The sequence below is a fragment of the Mustelus asterias genome, chromosome 8 (assembly GCF_964213995.1).
Source record: "Mustelus asterias chromosome 8, sMusAst1.hap1.1, whole genome shotgun sequence".
Taxonomy (NCBI): Eukaryota; Metazoa; Chordata; class Chondrichthyes; order Carcharhiniformes; family Triakidae; genus Mustelus; species Mustelus asterias.
In genome coordinates this window covers 84,792,649-84,812,822 of record NC_135808.1, presented here as the reverse complement: position 1 = coordinate 84,812,822, position 20,174 = coordinate 84,792,649, and the positions used below count along the sequence as shown (strand labels likewise).

Sequence of the window (20,174 nt, the reverse complement as noted above, 5' to 3'; positions counted from 1 at the left end):
CCATTTACCAGCACTTGGCCCATGGCTTTGAACATTATGACGTGACAAGTGCTCATCCAGGTACTTTTTAAAGGATACAAAGAACAAAGAAAGAACAAAGAACAGTACAGCACAGTACAGCCCTTCGGCCCTCCAAGCCTGTGCCGCTCCTTGGTCCAACTAGACCAATCGTTTGTATTCCTCCTCCTCCAGGTGAGTGTCACTCCTCCTCCAGGTGAGTGTCACTCCTCCTCCAGGTGAGTGTCACTCCTTCATTCATCTGAAGAAGGACTGACACTCCGAAAGCTTGTGCTACCAAATAAACCTGTTGGACTTTAACCTGGTGTTGTGAGACTTACTGTGCTTGCCCCGGTCCAATGTCGGCATCTCCACATGAAAGAAAGGCACCGATGATAGCTTTTTTGTTATTCATTCACGGAATGCGGGTGTCACTGGCTCAGCCAGCATTTATGGCCCATCCCTAATCACCCTTGGGAAGGTGGTGGTGAACTGCCTTCCTGAACTGTTGCACCAACACCCAGCAGTGTTGGTGCATTCACAGTGCTGTTAGGTACGGAATTCCAACATTTGACCCATGACAGTGAAGTAACGGCGATATATTTCTAAGTTGGAGGAGAACTTCCAGGTGTTGGTATTCCCATGTGTCTGCTGCTCTTGTCCTCCTCGATGGTAGTGGTTGTGGGTTTGAAAGGTGCTGCCTAAGGAGCCTTGGTGAGTTCCTGATGTGCATCTTGTGGAATGGTACACACTGCTGCCATTGTGTGTTGGTGGCGGAGAGAGTGAATGTTTGTGGAAGGGGTGCCAATCAAGCAGGCTGCTTTGTCCTGGATGGTGTCAAGCTACTTGAGTGTTGCTGGAGCTGCACTCATTGAGGCAAGGGGAGTATTCCATCACACTCCTGACTTGTGCCTTGTAGATAGTGGACATGTTTTGGAGAGTTAGGAAGTGAATTACTCGCTACAGAATTCTTAGCCTCTGATCTGCTCTTGTAGCCACAGTGTTTATATGGCTAGTCCAGTTCAGTTTCTGGCCAGTGGTAACCCCCTAGGATTCAGCAATGGTAGTGCCATTGAATGTCAGTGGATGATTGATAGTCTCTCATTGGAGATGGTCATTGCCTGGCACTTTGAGTGGCACGAATGTTACTTGCCATTTGCCAGCCCAAGCTTGGATGTTGTCCAGGTCTTGCTGTATTTGGACATGGACTACTTCAGTATCTGAGGAGTCGCGAATCGTGCTAAACATTATACAATCATGAGTGAACATCCCAACATCTGACCTTACAGTAAAAGGAAGGTCATTGATAAAGCAACTGAAGATGGTTGGGCGTAGGACACTACCCTGAGGAACTCCTGCAATGATGTCCTAGAATTGAGATGATTGAACTCCAACAACCACGACCATCTTCCTTTGTGCTAGGTGGAGAGTTCTCCCATTGATTCCTGTTGACTCCAGTCTTGCCAAGGTTCCTCAATAACCATACTTGGTTAAATCTGGAGTTCAGCTCTTTTGTCCATGTTTGAACCAAGGCTGTAATGAGGTCAGGAGCTGAGTGATCTTGGTGCAACTGAAACTGAGCATGAACGAGCAGGTTGTGGTGAGTAAATGCTACTTGATAGTGCTGTTAGTGACCTCTTCCATCACTTTACTGATGAGTGAGAGTAGACTGATAGGGCTGTAATTGGCCTAGTTGGATTTGGCCTGATTTTTGTGTACAAGCCAAACCTGGACAATTTCCCACGTTTCCGAGGAGGTGCCTGTGTTGTAGCTGCACAGAAGTATTTGCAGCAATACAGAAAACAATATTGAGGAAGGTACTTATTATTCATTTGCATTCTGTGCAAGTGTTTTCAACTGTTGGTGACTTTGTGTCTGAGACGAGACCTTCACACTAGCATCTATCAGAGCCTGACGTACAATTCTTGCTGCCTGTTCAGTTAAACATGGTCAAAATCTTGCTCTTCCTTCACCTGTAAGTGGGCATACTGGAAGATACTTTAATTGTGCACATATTTATATGTAGGGTTCGGATTGTTTTATTCTCATGATTGGGCTTTTTGCTTTCATTTTACTTGTACATAGCTAGTGGATTAGCTGTGCAGTTGGAAATAATAAAATTGTTAAAGATCTTCATTCCTAGGCCTTAGGCCTTGATATATTAGGGTACAACTTACTGTGCTATTCAGCTTTTGCTGAAGGTGCAGGAAGTGTGAATCATGCCTGTTGTCTTATTTTTGTGACCACATTGTGAAAAGCAATAGCCAAGATAGTCTTAAGATAAGGAAACAGGAGGAGAGTTACATGCCTAGATGATAAAGACTATTTGGATGTTTGTAGGAACTAACTCATTCAAGGCTGCTTCTTTCGAGCAACACTTGTTATTCTTTAATGAATTGGCAAGAACAATGTGCATAACTGAAGGTTATTTAAGATCTTCAATTTTCCTTAACAATTTGTAGAGAGTGTCAGGATTGGAAAAAATAAATGATGGCTACATCTCTACCAAGAGGAAAGAAAGGATGACGTGTTATATTTCACTTTGTGTGCATCAAATACTTGGTGAACACTTGAAAAGGATTAAGTTGTAAATTATTGTTGGATTCAAAATACATTTGCCACAGAATAGACTTCTTTGAATGACAAAGTTGGGTGACATGCAGCAGACCCCAGCATGGTTGAACCGAAATGTACCTGTTCTTCTGCTTAGGCAACTGGTGTAATGTTTCAAGATGCCCAAAGTATGGTCAAAAATGATCAACATTCCTTCATGGTTCTCATTGTACATGTTATTCCTGAAAACCATGGAATTGTATGCCAGATGGATGCCATCAGTAATATCCTGGAATCCAGGAATCATAGAATCCTGCAGTGCAGCAGGAGGCCATTCGGCCCATCGAGTCTGCACTGAGCACAATCCCACCTATGCCCTATTACCGTAACCCCACATATTTACCCTGCTAATCCCCTTGACACTAGGGTCAATTTAGCATGGCCAGTCAACCTAACCCGCACATCTTTGGACTGTGGGAGGAAACCCTCGCAGACACGGGGAGAATATGCAAACTCCACACAGACAATGACCCTAGGCCGGAATTGAACCTGGGTCCCTGGCACTGTGAGGCAGCAGTGCCAGCCATTGTGTCACCGTGCTGCCCTGTAGAAAATACCTGCCATGTAGAAAACTAGGGCCTGCTCATTCTGTCCCCACTTTCCCAGATGAACAATGCTGGATGTAGCTTTGAACTGCAAAGTGAAGCAGACATTTTCTGAGGCACTTGGAAGGAGCTGGAAGCATGAAGGTTCTGGGCTGTGTTGATCTTAAGTAACACTGGCAGTTGTATTGATGAAGTAGAGATTCTCTGCAAATAGGCAGTCTATTCAATAGCATAACTTTGCCACTGCCTCTTGATAAAGAAACACCAGTGAAGACAGTTGTAGATAAACTAGTGTGGATAAGGCCTGCCTCTGGAGAAAGTAAACCTGTCTAACGTTCCTCCTTTCCTTCTCTTCCTTTGCTTCCAAATTCACTAATAGAAAGGAGTATTTAATCCAAATCCTTAGACATTCCCTGGAAGTGTGATACAATGACTGCTACAGGATTGAGAGAGACATTTTGGATCTTTTGATATGGGCTTTTAATACAAGTTTTAAGGAAAACTAAAGAACACACTGGAAACTCTAGGTTTATTAAACTTACAAAATCAGAAGGTATGCTGGCAAGTTCACCAAATTCAATGGTAATATGAATGTTATTGCCTCATACTGTGAAAGGGGGAAAAAAAGAAAGAAATGCATTAAAAATCACCTTGCAGAACCAGAGGACATCCCAAAGTGCTTCACAGCCAAGCAAGTAGCTTTTAAAGTTTAGGCACTGTTCTAATCAAGGAAGACTAACTACTGTGTTTGAGAATTGACTTGTGCGGTGACAAGGTCAGAGATGAAGTTAAACCGTAACAAAGACAGCTGTCTGATTAGACCTTGGAGAAACTATCATACAAAGCAGCAAGTCGCTTTTTCAGCTGCAGCAATGTTATAAAATCAGCCATTTTGAAGTGATTTCTAGGACCCACAGAAGAAGCAGTTCAAAGAAGATGCCAACAATTTTGAATTTCGAGATATACATCTGGATACAATTGTATACCCCTTTCCCTGTAAGACTGTTACATCTTACTGTCAGCAAAACCAATCATTTGGAAATATTTTTCAATTTTAATTGATTCTTGCCTCTTGTACCCAAAAGAATCAAGAGTTTAAATAACCCAACAATTAGTGTGTAATTGGGATTGTATGGAATTCCAAATGCTGCATTATGCATTACAGATAAAATTCTGGTATTGATAGAGGTAGTCTAAGAAGGTGCCAGTTTAATTCTAAATAGGTGTTCAGCCTCCTAGATATAGGCATGTATGATTGTTCTGCATTATTTGTGCCTTGTCACTGTAGCCTTAGTGCGCTATTGGCATAATCTTGCTTCTTCTTTGGCTTTCTTCAAATCTCCCGCAGCTCATGTCTCAATGTTGTCTACTCGTCCAATTATTCTTCTTCCTCTTATCTCACTTTTAATTTCGCCTTTTTATAGTGCCAGGACAGGGCTGTTGATTTTATGTTACTAGTAGCCGTACTTGGCTATTTTCATTTTCTAACTGTACTTCGCAACTCTATTGATTCCTGACCTTCTACTCTTGATCCAACCCACTCATTTGTCTCTGAAGAAGAGTTATCCTAACTAGAAACATTAACCTTCTTTCTCTCTCCACAGATGCTACCAGACCTGCTGAGTTTTTCCCAGCAGTTTCTGTTTTTGTTTCAGATTCCCAGCATCCGCAGTATTTTGCTTTTATTACACTCATTTATCTTTCAGACCATCCAGCTGATTGTGAGCCATCCTCCATCATAGCCACATTTCAAAAGCTGCCATGTGCCTCTCACACTCTTTCTTTAGAATCTCACCCTTGTATCGTAGAGTGCAAGTCATGTCACCAGAAAGAATAAGTCAGAGTTCCTGCTCCTTGTTGCTAGCCAATGTTTCATTTTGCAGCCATTTGTGTGTATACTTTGTGTGAGTATTGGATGGGCTCAGCTATGGTGTTCCGCCATCACAAAGTCCCCACTCTCATCCTCGTCACCACAGTGGAGCAGTCCTCAAAACACTTGATCCAATCTCAGTTATTAAGAATGTCCACTTGGGTGATGTGCTGGAAGATTGTCACACTCTGGAAATATGACATATATCGGTTTGTGAATATGAGCCGCGTTTTTGCCCAGTTTGTGCCAATATTGTGCAATCCTATTTTGTGCTTAGAAAACAAGGATGTCATTGGCAACTAAACATCCAGATGATAAAGTTTCCACATAAAGGGTGGCCAGGATGTCCTGGAGAATTTTTGATAGTGAGTACGATAACTGTTGTCAAAGAAATTTCTTCTAATGTTTGGAGGGAATGTCTGCCTATTTAGTATGGGTGTCACAGACTTGGCAGATGAAAGTTCAGCTGTCATCTGTTGTTTCTTGCAGTAGAATAGAATAGTTCTATTGGGTAGACAGGGTGGATGTTATTTTCTGTGCATTTTCACTTAATTTTTAAAACACCGTTTTTCTCCTCTTGTGTTTCCTTCCTGTCCTATAAGTGATAACATTTGTCAAATTTGGTCATCATACCATAGCTTGGTATGGTATAAATAGAATCAACTTATTGCGGATGGTGGAATCTGAAACAAAAATAGAAAATGCTGGAAAATCGCAGCAGGTCTGACAGCATCTGCAGAGAGAGTCATCCAGACTCCAAACATTAACTCTGTTCTCTCTCCACAGATGCTGTCAGACCTGCTGAGTGTTTCCAGAATTTTCTGTTTTTATTGTGATCTATATTACAGTGTTACGCAGAAAGAGTTACTGGGGAGTGATCAGATGTAGAAACTTGGCTGATTTATGCCAATACTGAGCCAAGGGAATATTGATCACAGTACAGACCTGGCTGGGATAGCTCGGTAGGGAGTCAAAATTGATGTTTTTTCTTAATATCATGACAAAACACCTATTTTTTATCTGACAAATTTTCTCCAATTTGCTAAAGCATTGTACAACATAATTGTTCTGTTTGTTTGAATTTTGCATGCTTCATTTTGTATCCATACTTATACAGTGCGTTAGTACCATTTGAGAATTTATTAATATTTTCATGCTGTAGTTTGCATATTATATTTTGTATATTATCTTCAAGCAACAGTCTCGGAGTTGTTTCTGAGTTGGTTTTACAAAGTATCTTTTCTCACTGTGAACATTATGGCATTAGTTTGTCCAGTGTGTTGCCTTTCATCTTGGTCAAGAGAAAAAAACATTGAGAAGGGACATGATCCAAGATTTTAAAATGTTGTTGAGCAGAATGGGCACTTTGGACATCAAATTATTTAATTTGGATTATGAGCACAGAACTAGAACATAACTGCACTAGAGTGTCAATCTTGAATTTGTGCTCAGGTTCTGCAATAGAAATTGAACTCCTAACCTTCTGGCTTGGAGCAAGAGTGCAACCAGGGCAGCACGGTGGTTAGCACTGTTGCCACACAACGCCAGGGACCCGGGTTCAATTCCGGCCTTCTGGGTGACTGTTTGGGTGGAGTTTGCACATTCTCCCTGTGTCTGCGTGGGTTTCATCTGGGTGCTCCGGTTTCCTCGGGCAGTCCAAAGATGTGCAGGTTAGGTGGATTGGCCATGCCAAATTGCCCTTAGTGTCCCAAGATATGTAAATTAGATGAATTAGTCAAGGTAAAATGTGTGGGGTTGCAGAGAAGGCCTGGGTGGGATACTCTGTCAGAGAGTTGGACTCCTTCTGCACTGCTGGGATTCTATGAACTGAGCTACAGCTGACACCTAGTTAACAATAGATGGAGAACATTAACTACACTGGACTTCTGGGACCTCGGTGATATGTCAAGTAGGGCAAAGATATAACCTCTGCCATGCAGGGATGGAAAGATGTTTTTGAATTTTACATGGAGTAATTTTGGGAACAGGCAGACATATTGCAGGCAGATAAAATAGTTTCTACATGATCTGTGGCAAGAGGAACCTGAATGAGTCAAATAACTTGTGCTTGTTCATTGCTGTTTTGTTGTCTTCCTTAGCAATGGAAGTACTGAGTAGTGCAGATCAGTAACACATTCTTGTTGGAGCAATGTTTCGAAACACGAGGCTGAGTTCTGCCTTCATTACAACTTTCTGAGCATTTATTGTATACACTATACTTAACAGAGAGTTGCACAGTTCTAATTATCTGCTTTTTAAAAAAATTCCTTTTGAGCATTAAATTTCAATTTGGTGTGTTATGTATATTGCCTAATTTGATACTTAGATAATGCACATTCTTAAGTGCTAACAAAATCTTAAATTATCAGGAGTAGACTTTTTTTGAGATTTCAGATGTCCATTTTTCGTACAAAAGTCAAATTATACTGCTGGATTTGTCAAATTGAATTCCAGATTGAAGCACGTGCTAATCGTTTACCTGTAAACACAGGTTAAATTCTTCGTCAATCAAAAGTCTTTCTCTAATTTGTTTAAGTGTTATTTTTTAAATAATTGATTTAATTCTCATCGTCTCTTTTGTGACATGAAATGAACAGCACAATCTTCCAGTGGTTAGCACTGCTGCCTCACAGCGCCAGGGACCCGGGTTCGATTCCTGGCTTGGGTGACTGTGCAAACTCCACACACATTCTCACCATGTCTGCGTGGGTTTCCTCCAGGTGCTCCGGTTTCCTCCCACAGTCCAAAGACGTGCTGATCAGGTACGTTGGCCATGCTAATGCTGCAGCTTTATAGGACCCTGGTTAGACCCCACTTGGAGTACTGCGCGCAGTTCTGGTCACCTCATTACAGGAAAGATGTTGAAGCCATTGAAAGGGTGCAGAGGAGATTTACAAGGATGTTGCCTGGATTGGGGGGCATGCCTTATGAGGATAGGTTGAGGGAGCTTGGTCTCTTCTCCCTGGAGAGACGAAGGATGAGAGGTGACCTGATAGAGGTTTACAAGATGTTGAGAGGTCTGGATAGGGTAGACTCTCAGAGGCTATTTCCAAGGGCTGAAATGGTTGCTACGAGAGGACACAGGTTTAAGGTGCTGGGGGGTAGGTACAGAGGAGATGTCAGGGGTAAGTTTTTCACTCAGAGGGTGGTGGGTGAGTGGAATCGGCTGACGTCGGTGGTGGTGGAGGCAAACTCGTTGGGGTCTTTTAAGAGACTTCTGGATGAGTACATGGGATTTAATGGGATTGAGGGCTATAGATAGGCCGAGAGGTGGGGATGTGATCGGCGCAACTTGTGGGCCGAAGGGCCTGTTTGTGCTGTGGCTTTCTATGTTCTATGTTCTATATGCTAAATTCTACCTCAGTGTCCCCGAACAGGTGCTGGAGTGTGGCAACTAGGAGATTTTCACAGTAACTTCACTACAATGTGAATGTAAGCCTAGTTGTGACTAATAAATAAATAAGATAAAATAAAAATAAACAAAAGTTACTGTGAAATTGTGGAATGAGTATACTTTGTAATGAATGTCTCTTCCTCCTTTGCTTCAAGGTTTTAAATAGTGGTACTGGTGATTGACTGTTTGTTTCTTGCCAAATACAGCAGCATAAAAATGCCAATCTAACCAATGGCATGGGTTTCTCCAGTAACCTTTTCTATGAGTTCCTGAAAGCATGAAATAGAATTGTACTTGATTTGACAGATTTGTAGGAGGTACCAAACAGCTTCCAGTTTCTAGGCAACAATATGTAACACATCTCTACACCTCCAGCTAGGAGAAAATTGGACCAGAAATATTGGGGAGCAAATACATGCACATAGACTCGCAGCTAAGTAGAATCAGTATTATTTAGATTATTTTTTATGTTTTTTGTTTGCTTGTGGACACAGCTTCCTTCTGTTGACTTTTGATCACATTTGTATGCCAATATTTACTATTAGAATTTGCTATTAACGTTTCCAATTTCATTTTGTTATATTAATTGTGATGATGAAGTTTCAGCCTGTGTAGAGCAGGTTTCTGCCAACTCTTGTCACTATCTTGTGTTTAATTTATATTTATCAGCAGACCAGGCAATTTACTAATATATATCTCTGCATACACTTCCTGCCTGCAAAACCCGATTTCCTGCTGCCTCCGCTCTGTTCTATTGGAAGCCCATTCCAAATTTTGATTATGCTTTGTGTGAAGGACTTCCTGTAGAATAAATTGCCAATAATGTGGATCAGTTAAGGAAAGTCAGCACGGATTTGTTAAAGATAAACCATGTTTAACTAGCTTGATTAAATTTTTTAACGATGGCAACTTGTTGATGGTTGATGTTGGCAATGTGCTTGATGTGGCGTACTTGGATTTCCAAATGGTGTTTGATAAAGTGCAACAAAGTTAAAGCTCATTTTAAAAAAAAGACAGTGGCAGCTTGGACACAATGTTGGCTGAGTAACAGGAAATGGTGGTGAACTGAACTAAGTGTTATTTCGGACTAAAGGAAGGTATATGGTGGAGTTTCCCAGAGGCCGTGATTGGGGCTACTGCTTTTGTTGATCTATATTAAAGACCTTGACTTGCATGCTCTGCGCACAATTTTGAAATTTGTGGATGACACAAAACTTTGCAAGTATTGTGAACTGTGAGGAGGCTAGTGAAGACTTCAAGAGGACATAAACTGGTGCACAGAGCAAAATCATGGCGGATGAAATTTATTTCAGTGAAGAGTAAAATTGTATATTTTGGTAGGAAGAACAAGGAAGTAATACTAACTAAAAGAGCAGAGGGACCTGGATACACGCAAAAATCGCTGAAGAAGGTAGGGGAGGTTGAGAAAATGGCTAATAAAGGAGGTGGGTTTTATACGTGGAGGCATAAGAGTACAAAAGCAGAACAGTTATGGTCAACCTTTATAGAATTCTGGTTCTGCCTCACTTGGAATATTGTGGTTAATTCTGGGCATCCCACCTTGGAAAGGATGTGACGGTGATAAAGAGGTACAGAAAAGTTTACAAGAATAGTTCCAGAGATGAGGAACCTCAGTCAGGTGGATAGATTGGAGAAGCTGGGGATGTTCTCCTTGGAGGAGAGAAGGTTAAGAAGAAATTTGATAAGGTATTCGATATCATGGAGGAGCCAGAACAAAATAGATAGGGAAAAAACTGTTCCATTGGTAGAAGGATGGAGACACGGTAAGAAGTCTCACAACACCAGGGTTAAAGTCCAACAGGTTTATTTGGTAGCAAAAGCCACTAGCTTTCGGAGCGCTGCTCCTTCGTCAGGTAAGTGGGAGTTGTGTTCACAAACAGGGCATATAAAGACACAAACTCAATTTACAAAATAATGATTGGAATGCGAGTCTTTACAGGTAATCAAGTCTTAAAGGTACAGACAATGTGAGTGGAGAGAGCGTTAAGCACAGGTTAAAGAGATGTGTATTGTCTCCAGACAGGACAGTTAGTGAGATTTTGCAAGCCCAGGCAAGTCGTGGGGGTTACAGATAGTGTGACACTCTGTTCTCTTCCTGTTGGGGAACACTTCAGCGGTCACAGGCATTCGGCCTCTTGATCTTCGGGTAAGCATTCTCCAAGGTGGCCTTCACGACACACGACAACGCAGAGTCGCTGAGCAGAAACTGATAGCCAAGTTCCCCACACATGAGGACGGCCTCAACTGGGATCTTGGGTTCATGTCACACTATCTGTAACCCCCATGACTTGCCTGGGCTTGCAAAATCTCACTAACTGCCCTGTCTGGAGACAATACACGTCTCTTTAACCTGTGCTTAATGCTCTCTCCACTCACGTTGTCTGTACCTTTAAGACTTGATTATCTGTAAAGACTCGCATTCCAACCATTATTTTGTAAATTGAGTTTGTGTCTTTATATGCCCTGTTTGTGAACAGAACTCCCACTTACCTGACACAGGAGCAGCGCTCCAAAAGCTAGTGGCTTTTGCTACCAAATAAACCTGTTGGACTTTAACCTGGTGTTGTGAAACTTCTTACTGTGTTTACCCCAGTCCAACGTCAGCATCTCCACATCAGAAGGATGGAGAACCAGAGGACATCAATTTAAGGTGATTGGCAAAAGAAGCAGAAGTGACAAGAAGAAAAACCTGCTTTGTGCAACGAGTGTTTAGTATCTGGAATGTACTGCCTGACATTGTAATAGTGGCAGATGTCGATAGAAAATGAGACAATTATTGGAATAAAAAGAAATTGCAGGGCTGTGGGGGTATGGGAATAACTGAGGTGTTCCAGCAGAGGTCCAGCTTGGACGCAGTGAGCTGAATAGTGCCCTTCTATACTGAAACCATTCTGTGATTCCGTCTCTGCAGTTTGATCATACCTTCCTCCCAGAAATGGTGTTTTATAGCCTCTGTTTTGCACTTCTCAGACTTGCTCTCCACTTGAACATTAATTTGTGCTATTTGCTTCAGAACAGTACTATAAAATCAAGGCAGTATGTGGGAAAATGGACAAAATGTCTGAGTTTAAAATGGAGCCTGAAGCCTGCATGCCCAGATCTCATGAGGCCCACTTCATCTGAAGATTAAACTTGGTCTTGCTTCCCCATGTGTGGCCTGCCTGGTGTGAAAGCAAACCAGTAAATCTTCTGTACTGCTGCTTGTGGCCAGTGTACAGGAGCTTGCAGTGAGCAGAGAAGTGCATGGAAGGCAGCACAGGAAGTGGAGGCTAGGAGAAGTGAGTCGACTTGCTTGAGGTCATTTGGCCTCAATGTCTTTGGGCTAGCGTAAGGTGAAAAAAATCACCCAAAGTTTTGGCTTCTGATTGCTGTGGAGAGACTTGCTCAGAAGAGTGTATATGTTGATGCCAGGTGAGGACAGCATTGGGCTTGCCTTTGTTTGCTGTTACTGGTTGGGCTCAGCATTGACTCCTATGTGATTACTCAGGTGAATTGTCAAAGATGTTACTAATCCACATGGAACTCCAGAGGTAGTCAATGCCCTGAGGGAAGTGGCATTCTGTTTGAAAATAGACTAGTTGTCTAATTATCTAACTAATGACATCTGACCATGTCATCACTTGAACACTTCTCTTTCCTGCATCATAAGGGCAACGTAAAGACAGCTAGTCATAATGATGGAATTGGAGCCAAACTTATAATCTGAATTTCTATGAATTTTGAAACACAGGACTTGAGTAGGAACAAGTGACAAAAAGCCATGAACAGGGATTTGAATCCCGCTGAAGCATTGACCATGACTATTGGACTTCCTGATAGTGCTTTATCCAATCAGCTTATTGGTAGGGTGCAAGCTATTAGTTGAGTGATCAATTTTTTCACTCGGTTTTCCACACGTTGCAGTTCTTGGCCACCAGCCAGTAGTCCTCTTAATTGACTAGACTTCACGTATAACCCTAGATGGTGAGTGCCAGCAGACCATTGTGCAGTGGGTTGGCATCATAAAATCAAACTGTTCTTTCTTTGTCGCACTTGAGGTGACTAGATGTCTGTAAGGAGCATGAATTCTGAATGTGTTTCTTTCCTTCAAAGAGCTGGGAAGGTTTAGTCACACCATTCTGTCCACCCTATCAACACATCATCTAAGATCAATTAACAGCCCACACAAGATCGACTCTGGAAGCTTTCTGCTCTGTAAGGCTACTCTGTAAGTAGCATACTAAGCAGCAATAATTACCAGTGTAGTTATTGAGGGTTGTGTGTACCTCCTCGAAAAACTCAATCAATTTTTTAAGGCATGATCTCCCCCTGACAAAGCCATGCTGTCCTTCCCTGATCAATGCTTGTCTCTCCAAGTGGAGATTAATTTTTCCCTTCGGAATTTTCTCCATAGTTTCCCTACTACTGACGTGAGATTCGCTGGTCTGAAATTCCCTACATTATCTCTACCACCCTTCTTGAAAAGTGGAACCATATTATCTGTCCTCTGGCACCTCCCTGTTTGTGAACAGAATTCCCACTCACCTGAAGAAGGAGCTTAAGGCCCCGAAAGCTTGTGGCTTTTGCTACCAAATAAACCTTTTGGACTTTAACCTGGTGTTGTTAAACTTCTTACTGTGTTTACCCCAGTCCAATGCCGGCATCTCCACATCATGACCTCCCCTATGGCCAGAGAGGAATTACAAAATTGGGTGAGAGCCTCTGTAATTTCCTTCCTTGCCTCCCACAGCAGCCTGGGATACAAATCATCCAGATCTGGGGATTTGTCCACTTTTTTAAGTCTGCCAAAATCTCCAATACTTCCTCACTCTCTATGTTTAACAGTTCAAGAACCTCGCAATCCCTTTCCCCAAATTCTGTACCTATATCTTCCTTCTCTTAAGTGAAGACAGATGTGAAGCATTCATTTAATACCTACCAATGTCCTCCGGTTCCATGCACAGATTGCCCCCCTTGGTCCCTAATGGACCCTCCTCTTTCCCTGGTTATCCTCTTCCCCATAATGTACAGATAGGAAGGATATCTTGGGATTCTCCCTAATCCTACCTGCCAGTGCTTCATCATGCCACCCCTTTGCTCTCCTAATTGCTTTCTTAGGTTCCCTGCTGCACTTTCTATGCTCCATTAAGGCCTCTGCTGATTTTCTCCCTTTGTACCTTCTAAAAGCCTCTCTTTTCTTTCTAATCCAGCCTTGAATATTTCTAGACATCCTGGGTTCTACAGGCTTGTTGTTCCGACATTTGTTTGAGAAGGAAATATCCTTGCTGAATTCTCAGTACAAATTTTTCACAAGCTGTTCCCCTAATGTCTTGATTATAGATCGTAGATAATACCAAAGCTACCAGAATTATCCGATCACCATTGACTTGGATTGGCACTCTTCATCTGCAGATGACCTCACAGTCATTTTCCTTATTCTATTGTACAATTGCTGTTAATTTCTAGGCTATTAGCATACAAGTACATAAAATTGGAGCAACAGATTATGCATGGAATTAAAAGATTCTTTAGTTTCCTTTTACCTACTTCCATTTTATGGATTATGCTTATTAATTATTATTCTTAGACTTCACTTGTCCCAACCCAAAACTCATTTTGCTTGTACTTTAATTTCACTCCTTACAATCTCAATTGTTTTAAAGTCACTTTCTCTATAGAGTATGTATGAGTGCCTCAATCATTTAAAAATGTTGTCTTACTCTTCAGGCCATATTAACCATTTCTTGTCACTACGTTTATCAGGTAGCTGAGTATGTCTGGGACCCATGCTTTGGTGCAGCTTCACCATGCACTCCACATGTTTGCTAGTTTACACAACAAATTACTTCTGCAAACTGCACAGCAGTGTTCCAATTCCTTCTTTAATCCTCTGTTAGAATTTCACATTCGTGAGGCATCTTCAGATATTTACCTGGCTACCACCAGGTAATCAAATTCAATTCTCTCAAAAAATTCATAGGCAAGGACACAAATACCTCCCAGACAAAGTGTTCAACTTATCAGTTTCAACTACGCTTCTTTCACTGGAATATACATCAATACCAAATTTATATATTCCATTAAACTCCACCCAAGGTGAGTTATCCCAATTTCCACTTGGTGTTGTGTCTTTTTTCCAAACTCTATCTGCTGTCCTCACCCACAACATAGAATCACAGAATCCCTACAGTGCAGAAGGAGGCCATTCGGCCCATAGTGTCTGCACCGACCACAATCCCACCCAGGCCCTATTCCTGTAACCCCTCATGTTTACCCTGCTAATCCCCCTGACACTAAAGTTAATTTAGCATGGCCAATCAACCTTATCCGCACATCTTTGGAGTATGGGAGAAACCGGAGCACCCGGAGGAAACCCACGTAGGCAAGGGGAGAACATGCAAACTCCCCACAGACAGTGACCTGTGGCCGGAATTGAACCTGGTTCCCTGGCGCTGTGAGACAGCAGTGCTAACCACCGTGCCACCACTTCCTCAAACTGTTTTACGGCTGCAATAGTTTCACCTTATCTCGTTCCAGATCCTGGAGGAACTTTACAGTCCAATAAATAGTTTCTATAATAAAATTAAACATTCTCACTTTATTCCAGGCCTGACCATATTTTGCGTGTTTGATCTTTGAAACATTTTATTTTCTCAAAAGTAACCAGCTAGATTGTACCTGACTTTTATTATAAAATTAATCCCAAATTCAAATTGCAATTTTGTTATGCTGACAGGTTTTGTTAGTGTTCTATTTATTTATTTCCAGAACAAACTTTCTTTTTTGATACACACAAACCACTTAGACTACTTTCTGCATTAGCCTATTTGAAAAATAACTTCTGTTTATCCCTTTAAACTTCAGGTAAATTTCCATTTGAATGCTTGAAATAGAACATAGAACATAGAACATTACAGCGCAGTACAGACCCTTCGGCCCTCGATGTTGCGCCGACCTGTGAAACCAATCTAAAGCTCATCTAACCTGCACTATTCCAATATCATCCATGTGTTTATCCAATGACCATTTAAATGTCCTTAATGTTGGCGAGTCCGCTGCAGGCAGAAATGGAAACTCCTGTTGAGTTATTTTATCAGTTCCAATTTCAAAAGTAGTTATGCCCAGCCTTGCTAGTTTTAAATGATGCTCTTACATCAGAGATAGAAATACTTGCAATCACTTTAGCAGGAAGTTCCACCTGAGTGGTTGTCAAAAACTTTGGGGATGATCTTACCAAAAACTTTAAGTGCCAAACGAGCGTGAAAACGGGAGAGACTTACACCCATTCTTTGGGCGAGCTCTCAAACGCTGTCTTATGCCACTTAGAGAAACAAATCAGACAAAATGTGATTCCCACCAGTAGGGGGAGTGGACTGAGTCTATTCACGCTGGGACGCTGGCTGCTGACTGCTAGAGGACGCCATTGCGCATGCGCCTGATCTGGCAGTGCACTGTGCACAATAGTACATAGTGCATTGGAAGATTGTCATTCTCCTGGTCATCGCGGCCCCCCCTTCTCACCACCATCCCCACAAGGTGATCACTGCCTTGATGATCCCCAATTGTAGAGTGTGCAGCTCCTCACATGCTGCCTCCCCTTCAGGCACCACCCTTTGGCACTGGCCAGTGGGCATTGCCCAGTGTCTGGTGGGCACTTCCAGGGTGCCAGGCTGGCAGTGCCCAAGGGCCACTGCCCCCCTCTGTCCCCAAACACCCGGGGGGCCTCAATGCCCTCCAATCCCATCTGTGAGGCCATCACGTCTGCTCCCCATTGCTGGAGACCATACATGATCCTCGCTGGTGAGGACCTCCACTGGCGATGCTATTAGGGCAAGTGAGCCCAGATGATTATTTAGATTTAAATATTAAAATCAGCCTCTTCAGGCTGATTATACTGGCAATTCAGAGCTGCTATCATCGCGAGAGGTGAGAAACTAGGCATGAACACGGTTTTTTGCCTCTCTCGCGATCCACTGCTGTGACATGCCAATAAGATCGCCCCCCCCTTGTCTCGAAAGATAACAAATGGCCTTGAAAGACCATTTCACCATGTCACAATGTCACATGCTGTGCTTTATTTCTCAAAACTACTGGATTTTTTGCTGCCCCATCAGTACTTATGAGGTAATGAAAACCTATTTTCAAAAATTGAATTGTGGCTCTGCTTAGAAGGCCAATGGGTTAATAATATTGTATCATATCTGTAAATTTAGGACTTTAACATTTAGTAATATCCAAAAAAATATACATTTAGCAATACATAATTTGAGCAGTGAGTTTTATAACCTCCCAGCTTGTTTTTATAAGGCGTGGAGCAAAACATTCCCACAAAACAAACACCCACAATTGTGTCACTTTATGTAATTCATTAAAAACTCTCTCAATCAAAAAACAAACAAACTCTGTTTTAAACTCTGGTTTAAAAAATTATTTTGTTATTTTTTTTCAACTTTTCCCAAATTCAGATTAAATTCCAACAGCAGAACTCTACCACCTTGCCCACCACAGAATCGGAGCGGGCGAGGGGCGGACAACTGAATTATCCGTGGACTTTGAGTGGGAATTTTCAGTCTCGCTCGAGCAAGGCCATAAAATCCTGCCCCAATTGTTTCAAAACCTTTTAACGGTTCATAAGGCGTTTCCCACCCAAGATTATTCTTTTGCTACTTAACCAGGATTTCAAGACCAAAAGAGTTAAAGTGAGACGCCGGCCTCTTAAAAAGACAACACTACATCCAAACAGACTTAACTGTCGCAAAAAAATAGAATCCTGCCAATATCTCTTTGTTTTTTTTCTCCTTTTAAAATCATTTTCAAGTAACCAAGTAACCAAATTTGAAAAACATAAATCAGCAAAAGGTGTTTTCAATTTGAATTTTAGTAATTCCTCTGGTACAAACGTTTTGAAAAGTTCAAATTGGATTTCTGCTAAACTTTTTCAAAGCCTTAAGCTTATCTTTATATTTTGGGAGAAAACTTTTAACTTTCAAAGCTGTACAAGTGCATTTTAATTTATACTTAGTCACATATTCAACTAGCAACTTTATGTTTAGGAAAAACACCCCACTTTAACAATAGAAACATAGAAACATTCATCACGATCATCGCTAATCGTCCAACTCAACAGCCTAATCCTGCTTTCTCCCCATAACCTTTCGTCCCATTCACCTCAAGTGCTACATCAACCGCCTCTTGAATACATTCAATGTTTTGGCATCACCTACTTCCTGTGGTAATGAATTCCACAGGCTCACCACTCTTTGGGCGAAGAAATGTCTCCTCATCTCCGTCCTAAATGGTCTACCCTGTATCCTCAGACTGTGACCCCTGGTTCTGGACAAGCCCACCAATGACTTGATAGTGTTGAGAATGTATGGTAAGCTGGATAAGAGTACAGCTCATGGGGTTAGGGTAAGAATCATGGATGGTGGTGGTGGGGAAGTCAGAGTTGACTAATATTAATAGCTTCCATTATTGACAGTGCTGTCCACTTCTCTCCTACTAACATTGTATTTGCATAGCCTCAATTGCTACCTCCAGTTTCTCTAACTGATACTCAACAAGTTTGGGACTCACCTGTACAGGAGGTGGGGGAAAGCAGAAATCACAGCTCGCCTCCACAATACACCTATTGTGGTAGTCACTTGTGGCCCAGGTAGTTACAATTGAAACAGTGCACTGGTGTGCCCTTCTTGGCACCAAGTTCCTGAATAGTCTATATTGTGACTCGGCAGTGGAGTTTCGACAGCTGCTACCTTAATTTTATGGGTGTTCCATGGGAGGTTAGCAGGGACCTGGTCCTAGAAAGTACCAGTCTGGTGGATCAACTTCTCCCCGACCACTGCCTTACAGTTATGAACGCCCAGCCCATTCCAGATTAATGGCTGGAGCCCAGTCAGGAAAAGGCTCTTCATTACCATCCTTGTCCTCCGCCTCTTCCACCCCTTGTTTGGTCTTACCGTTACAGTTGTAATGTCTCTTTGCCAATACACTCAGACTATCAGTGGGGTCCTGTTTGCTGCTAACTAGGACCTGGTGAACAATCAAATATTCTCTTCTGTGGGGCCCTAAGCAGGTCAGCGTCTACCTCCTTGAATTTAGCTAAACGCAGGGTGTGTAGTCTGCTTCTGGGGAGGTGAAACCTTTTTGCTGAATCAACTTCCTCGAAGCTCCCCTTGCATCTTCTAACTTTTCAATATAGTGTTCTAGTTCCAGTGTTTGGTCTAGTTTTTTCCCCTTGTATAACAAGGGTGGCACGGTCTCGCAGTGGTTAGCACTGCTGCCTCACAGTGCCAGGGACTCCGGTTTGATTCCCGGCTGTGTTGATTAGTCACTGTGCGGAGTCTGCACGTTCTCCCCGTGTCTGTCTGGGTTTTCTCCGGGTGCTCCGGTTTCCTCCCACAGTCCGAAAGACGTGCTGGTTAGGGTGCATTGGTCATGCTAAATTCTCCCTCCGTGTACCCAAACAGGCACCGGAGTGTGGTGACTGGAGGATTTTCACAATAGCTTCATTGTAGTGTTAGTGTAAGCCTACCTGTGACTAATAAAAAAATATATAATAACATGCCCTTTCATGTGCTTCCTGTTCCCATAATAGATAGTGTTGGAAAACAGCATTGTTCTGCCAACCATCACTTTCCTTATTGACCTGTCCCTTTATAGCTGAATAAAAAGTAAAAGCAGTTAGAGCAAATATATGCGCACCGTAGGCCAAATTATTCTAAACACATTTTCAACTTAATCTTTCCTTTTTGAAGCTCCTTCGAAAGCCTATCAAACATACACTTGTAATCTCCAGAACATTATTCTACACCGCCGAGGATATCTTTCACTCCAGACACGCTTGTTTTCTCAGTCCGACTTTATCAGTTGTTCTCCAGCAAATGCCAATGTCACTGGGACTCCTGGTTTCGCTTAATAACGACTCCACAGGCACTTACAACCTAAGGTTGTTGCTTCTCAAATTTCAAGCCAATAATACCTCAACTGTTGTGGATCCCAATTCGGACAGCAATCTGTAAAGTTTTGGGTTTGGAAGCCGCCGATGGGATCCTAAGATATGCTGTCACGGATTCGTAGGCAAGTTTAGCGTGCCTTATTAAGTCGAAGAAGCAGGTTTAGACATGATGTATTAGCTAAATGGACAGGAAAAGCATGTGACCCGTGACAGTTCAGAGCAGTTGACTGATCCCAGAGGATGAACGGACCATTGGCACAGATTATGTTGATCTTTAGTTCTCGGGGCTGGTAGTTTACCTATGTCAATCACTTGTTTGTACCTTTCTAACCAATGAATACAGGATAGGTATCCTAGATGACAAAAACAGAAAATGCTGGAAAATCTCAGCAGGTCTGACAGCATCTGTAGGGAGAGAATAGAGCCAATGTTTCGAGTCTAGATGACCCTTCGTCAGAGCTGATGTCAAGATGTCAGGTGGTCAACTTCCCCCTTATCCATCACTTAGCTCCACGTCACCTCTTAGTTTACCTCATGCTGAACATCATTTGCTACTCTTTACCAGACACTCGTATAGATAAAAAGGTACAGAAGGCTCCATCCTAGCGACTTAGGAATGTCAACATGGAAGCCTGAGCCAAGAGACCTCACCATTTCCAAGGACAGTGTATTTTTCCAGAGAGGGTAAGAAAAGAGTTTTTCTGCTGCACTGCTCCAAAGGAATTTATACTTATTCTGAAAAGTATCAATTATTGAAGGTCCCATTTCTTACAGAATGCACATGTCTTTTGTTTCTCT

The 20,174-nt window shown here is 42.2% G+C and overlaps 1 protein-coding gene across 3 annotated transcripts in view; it reads left to right on the top strand.

The window, feature by feature from the left end:
- jak1 (Janus kinase 1) overlaps positions 1-20,174 on the top strand; it is a 96,377-nt gene that overhangs the window by 15,622 nt on the left and 60,581 nt on the right. Inside the window, exon 2 of one of the 3 annotated variants that reach the window (XM_078218421.1) lies at positions 7,623-7,787. The exons of the other annotated variants lie outside the window; for them this stretch is intronic. The gene's annotated coding sequence lies outside the window, so the exon portion shown is untranslated. The remainder of the gene's footprint in view (positions 1-7,622; positions 7,788-20,174) is intronic. 3 annotated transcript variants of the gene reach the window in all.